This window comes from Solanum tuberosum, unplaced genomic scaffold, assembly GCF_000226075.1.
Source record: "Solanum tuberosum cultivar DM 1-3 516 R44 unplaced genomic scaffold, SolTub_3.0 scf00355, whole genome shotgun sequence".
NCBI classification, from domain to species: Eukaryota; Viridiplantae; Streptophyta; class Magnoliopsida; order Solanales; family Solanaceae; genus Solanum; species Solanum tuberosum.
In genome coordinates, this window is record NW_006239277.1 from 130,925 (window position 1) to 137,921 (window position 6,997).

The 6,997-nt window shown below is 31.2% G+C and overlaps 1 pseudogene; it reads left to right on the top strand.

Moving 5' to 3' along the window:
- The window catches only part of LOC102578716 (nucleolar GTP-binding protein 1-like), an 8,233-nt pseudogene extending 5,920 nt beyond the window's left edge, over positions 1–2,313 (top strand).
- The last annotated feature ends 4,684 nt before the right edge of the window (positions 2,314–6,997 follow it).

A 6,997-nucleotide genomic window follows, 5' to 3' on the forward strand; every position in this document is an offset into this window, starting at 1 on the left:
GGGGTACTTAGATGACACTCAAAACTATGATTTGCATTACAACAAATATCCAACAGTTGTTCAAGGAAATAGTAATGCATAATGGATTACTAGGTCAACTGAAACGAAATCCACGAGTGAATATGTTTTCACTATTGGTGGAGGAGCAATATCTTGAAAATCATCCAAACAAATATGTATAGCTCGCTCTACAAAGGAGTCAGAATTTATCGCCTTAGACAAGGCAGGTGAAGAAGCTGAATGGCTCCGAAATTTCTTAGAAGATATTTCGTTTTGGCCCAAACCAATGGCCCCTATATGCATACACTGCGATAGTCAAGCTGCAATAGGAAGGGTTGGAAGCGTTATGTATAACGGGAAGTCTCGTCACATAAGACGAAGACATAACTCTGTTAGACAACTACTCTCTAGTGGAATTATCACAATTGACTATGTAAAGTCAAAGGATAATGTGTCGGATTCACTTACAAAAGGCCTAACTAGAGAGGGAGTTGAGAGATCATCAACGGGAATGGGACTATGGCCGAGAACAAGTCATCGTGGCGGTAACTCTACCTAGAAGACTGGAGATCCCAAGATCTAAGTTCAAGGAGATAAAACAAAGTCATAGATAGTTACTCGTACGTCGTACCTACTACCTAATGCCCAGCTGTTTGGCATGCCTGTTGGGTTGTACTCTCCTTTTCCCATTATCTTCTTCTATAACTAAATTTCCCAAATTTTATTTTATTTGCAACATTGAGTTCTACGATCCAAGTTTTCGGTAATTTTTACCTCAAAGTAATTTCTGAATTTGTTATGTTAAAACTATATTCTTTATTGTATATTGAAATAAGGTTTATTTTCATTTTCTGTTGAGTCTCTATCTAATTATACTGTCAACATTGAGTTAAACACATGTTTGTCTCCAACATGTCTTTAGGTTATATGATTTTGAGTAATCCTCACATATTTTTTGTTGTTGAATTTGTTGGGTTTAGCAAGGTGTGAATGAGAAATAAAAAGGAGAAAATGGAAAAGTGGAAGAACCAATGAAATTGGGGAAACCAATTTTGGAGGGAAAATGAAAAGTCATTGCAAAAGTGCAAATGAAAGGTCATTTTTACCATATTGGTAGAAGAAAGGAAATTGTTGTCCTTTTATTAGGAAACACTTCCTTTAGTTCTTAAAGGGTTAAGAAGAAGGTGCCCCTCGCGCCGTCGTCGTCGCTCGCTTGGCCTCGGCCTCGGCTTCGGCTTCGGCTTCGGATTTGGATTTGGATTTGTGTAACGGTAATCCTTCTGAAAATTCGTCACTTTTCCCAAAGAACACAATGTTCTGGAAAAAATGGGTCTGAACAGATTTTTCTGAACAGACGCGTTCCTTGCTGCAAATGGCTATAAATAAGAGGTCTTTTTCGTTTTTTCAAACACTGAAATTTTTTCCTCTCTGCATACATTTTCTTGCATAAATAAAATTGTCGATCGACTGAGTCTGTGTGTGCTCTTGTTGCTGTTCTTGCGTTCGCTGAAGTTATTGAAGTTTGAGGTACCGCTACTTCTTTAACGGGTTAATCCGTTTTAGCTTGGAAGGATTAATCTGCAACCTCGGGTACAGTGAGAGGATTAAATTTCTTAAGGAAACACAGTGATTTCTGTGGACTCGGATTAAAAAATCATTTTGTCTAGTCCATCTTTTTTCTGTTTCTGTATTATTGACTAACCTGAATACATGAGATAACAAGATCAAGGTCAATGTCACGACCTCGAAGTGAATTTGTTCCAGGGGAGGGCTTCAAGGACAAACCCCAGAAGGAACAGGCTATAAAGTTGTTCAAGAAATCTGATAATAAGAGGAACAAGGATGCTCGTCGGGGAGAGTCCGATAGAGTCATTCCTACTCTGAAACCAAAACATCTCTTCTCTGGAAAGAGATCAAGTGGCAAAACTGACAGGCGGTAGTCACCAAGATGGCATTTTCCCGTCCTGCAGGATGACCACAGAATTTTGGGTGGCGATTAGAAATACATAAAGAGAACCTTTGTTGGAATGCCAGTTCAACTCAAGCTTAGTTTGGACACCTGCGCAGTTGAATTTGTCGTCTCTGTTATGCAATTTTGGAACATACCTTGCATTTTTATTTTAAGTTGTATTTTTCCTATTGTTTTTGAACTTCAAATTGTGGAAGACATTTAGTTTTTCTTAATCAAAGATATGAGGAACATGCCAAGACTGCAACCTGTTGCAGTTTTGTAATGGCAATGCAAAACTACAGATGGAAGTATTTAAATTTGTGTTTGAAATGCTGCTGAGTTTGCTCCCGTTTAAAAAAAAATATCATAGTCATCGTCCAACTCACCCAAACTAATTAAAGTTTTAGTTTTGCTTCCCATAGCACCAATATTGTCCCAACTTCACTAGTGCCAACAAAATTAGGTAATTTTAGGTTTCAATATGTCTAAACTTGAGTTGGACAGTTCATTTTAGGCTTGCTATTATTAATTAGTTCATCTCGACTCATTTATTAACAAAATTAACTCATCTAATTTATTCAAACTCCATACGCTTATTAGGTATAAGAAATAAGGAATAACTAATTTGTGGACAAATTCTAGGATGAGCTTATTTTATGTTTGGTTGAGATAAAATCACGAAATAACTTATCTCGAAATTAGTTATTACCTTGAGATTACAATGTTATTTTTATTTCATGTTGAGGGTGGAATAACAATCCTGGAATAATTAATTCCAGAATTATTAATCTCAAAATAACTTATTCTTCAACCCGTCATGATGCTTTACTATTATCACGAAGTTAAGCTTAGTCTTGTTAGTCAAATTTCAATCCACCAAAGGGTATTTCCAATATTTTTATGGCTTAAACGAATGATTCACAGAATGTCAGAAACAAATGCGTCAAAACCTTTTTTGATTATCATATTTGTAAGCTCGAAAACTCAACAACAAAGTTAAAGGAAAAAGAAAAGATCTTCAAAATCTACAATTTTTGTGGGATTATGTATATATATTTTTTGGTAAGTAGACGTTGTATATATTATGGAAAGATTGTGGTTGTTATGTTTTGAAGGTGAAATAATACTGTATAAATATAAATTTTATTTCATAATATTGTATATCATTATAAAAATATCCTACTTTTTAAACGAACTAGTCTTTTATCTTTACTAAAATAAATATGTATTAATATTATTGGAGTGTCAAATAGGTACAAGCTTGTGAGATTGTATTCCACCTTTTACATTTGAACTAAAGTTGGGACTACTTTTTTAGTGTGTAATGTAGTTTTGGAAGTAGAAATGGGTAGAGGTGGGCAACTAAGTCTATAACAACATGGAAAATTTCCCAATTACATAAATATTTTTTTCATATTTACTAATTCTCTATATAGTTTAAAATATTACATATTCTCTCACTAATTAATAATTCCGTATAAGATTTCAAGTCAGATACTCTTAAAAGTTAGATACATGTATTTTTGCTACCAAATATACTAAAATAGGTAGAGAAACAAGTGAGATGAGGAGAGAGGCACGCGAGATAGGAGGGAAGAAGAGAGAGATAGTCTCTATATTCTTGATACATACGAATCATTCTAGATACACGCATTTGATATATGTCAGTTACATAGGCAGAGAGGCAAGGAGAGAGGCGAGTGAGAAAGGAGAGATGCAAGCGGTAAGCAAATTCATCAGATACATGCAAATCTACTTGGTTACAATATATCTTAAATAAATTACATCTAATTTTGACTCTATGTATCCATGATATATATATCTGGACGTGTTAGATACATGTATTCGTGATATATGTATCTGAACACATCAGGTACATGTATATGAGATATATGTATTTTGGATGCACCAAATACATGTTTCCGAAAAGTCCAAATTCTGATAAGTTTTGTAATGTTAAAAACTCACGTGATAGAAAGTAATTTTCTTCTAAACTAGTGAATTTTGTGTTGTTTGCCCTAAAATCATACAATATCTCACTTAACCCGTTTAGGTTTGACCTAATTATTGACCCGCTTATTTATTTATTCATTCAGCTTAACCCATTTCAACCCGCCTATAATTTGAATTGATATCTAGTCCAAATTGATCAAGGAAAATCTGAAAGACATTTTTTAGTTGATAAATTATACACAGTCATTACGAAGATAAGTAATACTTTTATTAGATATGAAAATAAAATTTTAAAAAATAATTAAAACTTAGTAAGAATTAAGTGGATCAAGTTTTGACCTGCATTTTAGCCCAAGTAACTATTGGACGAATTGATCTGTTCATTTATTAACTCAACCCATTTCAATCCGCCAAATTCAGACCAAACCGTCCATTTGCAACATATAGAATTGGGCCAAAAAAATTTATTCTTGTGTGAGGCACACGTAGTGTCAGTTGTGTGAGGCCTTTTTAGGCTGCCATTTGTGTATTGTGGGGCCCATATTATACTTGTTTCATTTCCTTACTTTTTCTCTTTCAATTTTAATCTTTTCTTTTACTTTTTTCTTTCTTACTTGCATTTTCTGTTTTTGCTTGTCAACTCTTAGTGTAATTTTATTTTAATAGACAGAAACTTTGGAACTCACCCACGGATATATATATATATATCATTTATTTGATGGAAAATTAAAGTAATGGTCAGATGAAATAAAATTATTTTAAAAAAAAATAAATTCGAAGAGATTGAAGATAGTGAAACTAAAATAAATAAATTGAACTGTCACAAAAAAAGTAAAAATTCATATAATCAATCAATTGAGCTACTAAAATTCAATCGGTATTATTTATTGCTTTTAAATTCACAATTTAATTTTAATTATTTAAATTTTAGTCATTAATATATTTTTTGAGATTTTCAATTTTAACCACCCAATTCTTAATTATCAAATATGTTTTATTTTATTTATTCTATAACCACTTAATGTATTTGAATGCTTTATATTAATAATAATGTATTAATGATATCAAGCACTCAATTATCTTTTCTTTTTCATATTTGTTAAATTCTCTACTTCTGTGGCATGTATCCAATAATTATTGCTAATATTAATTTTGTATTTCTTGTTCAAGATTTTCTTTTTAAATTTTCTTTATATTAAGCGTTTTAAAATGTGAAACGAAACTTTTATTGATTCATTTTTTCTCTGGTGTGTTACAAGAATTAATAGAAAAAAAGAGTTAACCAAATGAATTTGTGAAAACATAAATTACTAGTAGTATGAATATATTTTTTTGCACTAAGAGGTAGGACTTAAAAAAAAACTATAGAAACATTGATTAAAAAAGGGTGCAAAGATAAAATAGAAAAAGAGTTTTGCAAAGGAAAAAAAATGCCGATAAAGAAAAGACTAAATTTTGAGAAAATGGAAGTGAAAGAGAGAGTGTGTGTGACAATAAGAAAAGGGCCCACAAAAACACTTGTCAAAAGGAAAGGGTGCCCTCACACAACTATTGTTGGTTGTGCCTCAACCACCATAAAATTTTGAAAAAATTAGCAATTAAGTCATAATACCTAACATATTTAGTTAAAATAACAACACTTTAAAATATTTATTTAAAATGTCAGAATGACAATATTTAAAAAATAATATGTATTCAGATTTTAGTATTTAAAATTAATTTTATTTATAAAAACAGTCCTATATGGGACAAACTTCTAAGCCAATTAGTTACCAATACCCAGTAACCTTCCTTCTTCACCTTTCACTTTTCTACCCCACCTTTCACGTTTCTATCCCTTTTTCACGTATCCAGATTAGGTGCTCACAAATTGTTCATCAAAATATATATTTTAGTTTAAGAAATTTTCTCTAAAAGCTAAAATATTGCTGTTTTGAAAATTTTCCCTTTGAAAAAAGCCCAAATTTACGCCGACATCCAGATCTATAAAAGCCTTACATCGTCCCTTACCTTCTTCCATCGTCGGCTTTGCTGGTACCTTACTCTTCCATTTGTTTCCGATTGTTCTAAGTTAATTTGTCGAGTTGTGTTTGCTTAGTTATGTATATTTTGTTCTTGGAGTCGAGTTTTTATCGAAAATAGTCCATTGGAGTAAGGTCTGCGGACTATTACCTGATGATTCACTTTAGAATTTGGGGCAGATTTGATTTGATAGTTACATAACCCAAAATGTGAAAAAATCATCAGAAATTATTATCCGAAAATGGTATTCTCATATCCTATAGCCTTGTAGAGCAGAATCTCTGCTATTACTATTTGGGAATTGCCATGGGTACTTTTTTAAAAATAAAATTCATACTTTTTGTTATTGTTTTAAGTTTTTTATCCGTCAATTTTTTTGATTTTTATGCAAGTTTGTTTACATATTCATCTAATATTTATGTATTTCAGATTTTTAGTCGATTAAACTAATTTTTATTTCGTTTTAATATTTCAGATTTATTAAAATCTACAAATCCATTCATATGTTTATTTTGTTTGATTTTTAATACATTTATATTTGCTTTTACGGTTTTAGATTCAGGGAAAGCATCTGTCTGTCTACAATGTCTGAATCAACAATTTATTTGTGTATTCATTCTATCTATATATCAAAAACTTTTACATTTTTTGTTTTTAGATTGTATTTCAATCTCAATTAGTATACCAACATGTTTGTATTTCCTTCTTAATTTGTATTCATCCTAACTGTATGCTAACAATTTTGTATTTTATTGGGTATTCATTCTGTATTTCAATCTCAATTTATATGTGAACAAGTTTGTATTTCTCTTTTGTTTTGTATTCAACCTAATTGTATACCAACAAGTTTTGTATTTTATATGCCTACTTTACGTTTCGAAGTCACTTTGTATTTCAAATGAAGAGAGTATTTCTTTTGTATTCACAACTTTATATTCAATCTCACTTTGTATTTATAACTTTGTATTTTCATCTCACTTTTGTATTCATATATTGTTGTATTCAACATATAGTTCATGATCAATTAGTTACATTAACTTAATGGGATACAAATTATTGTATGCATTCAAA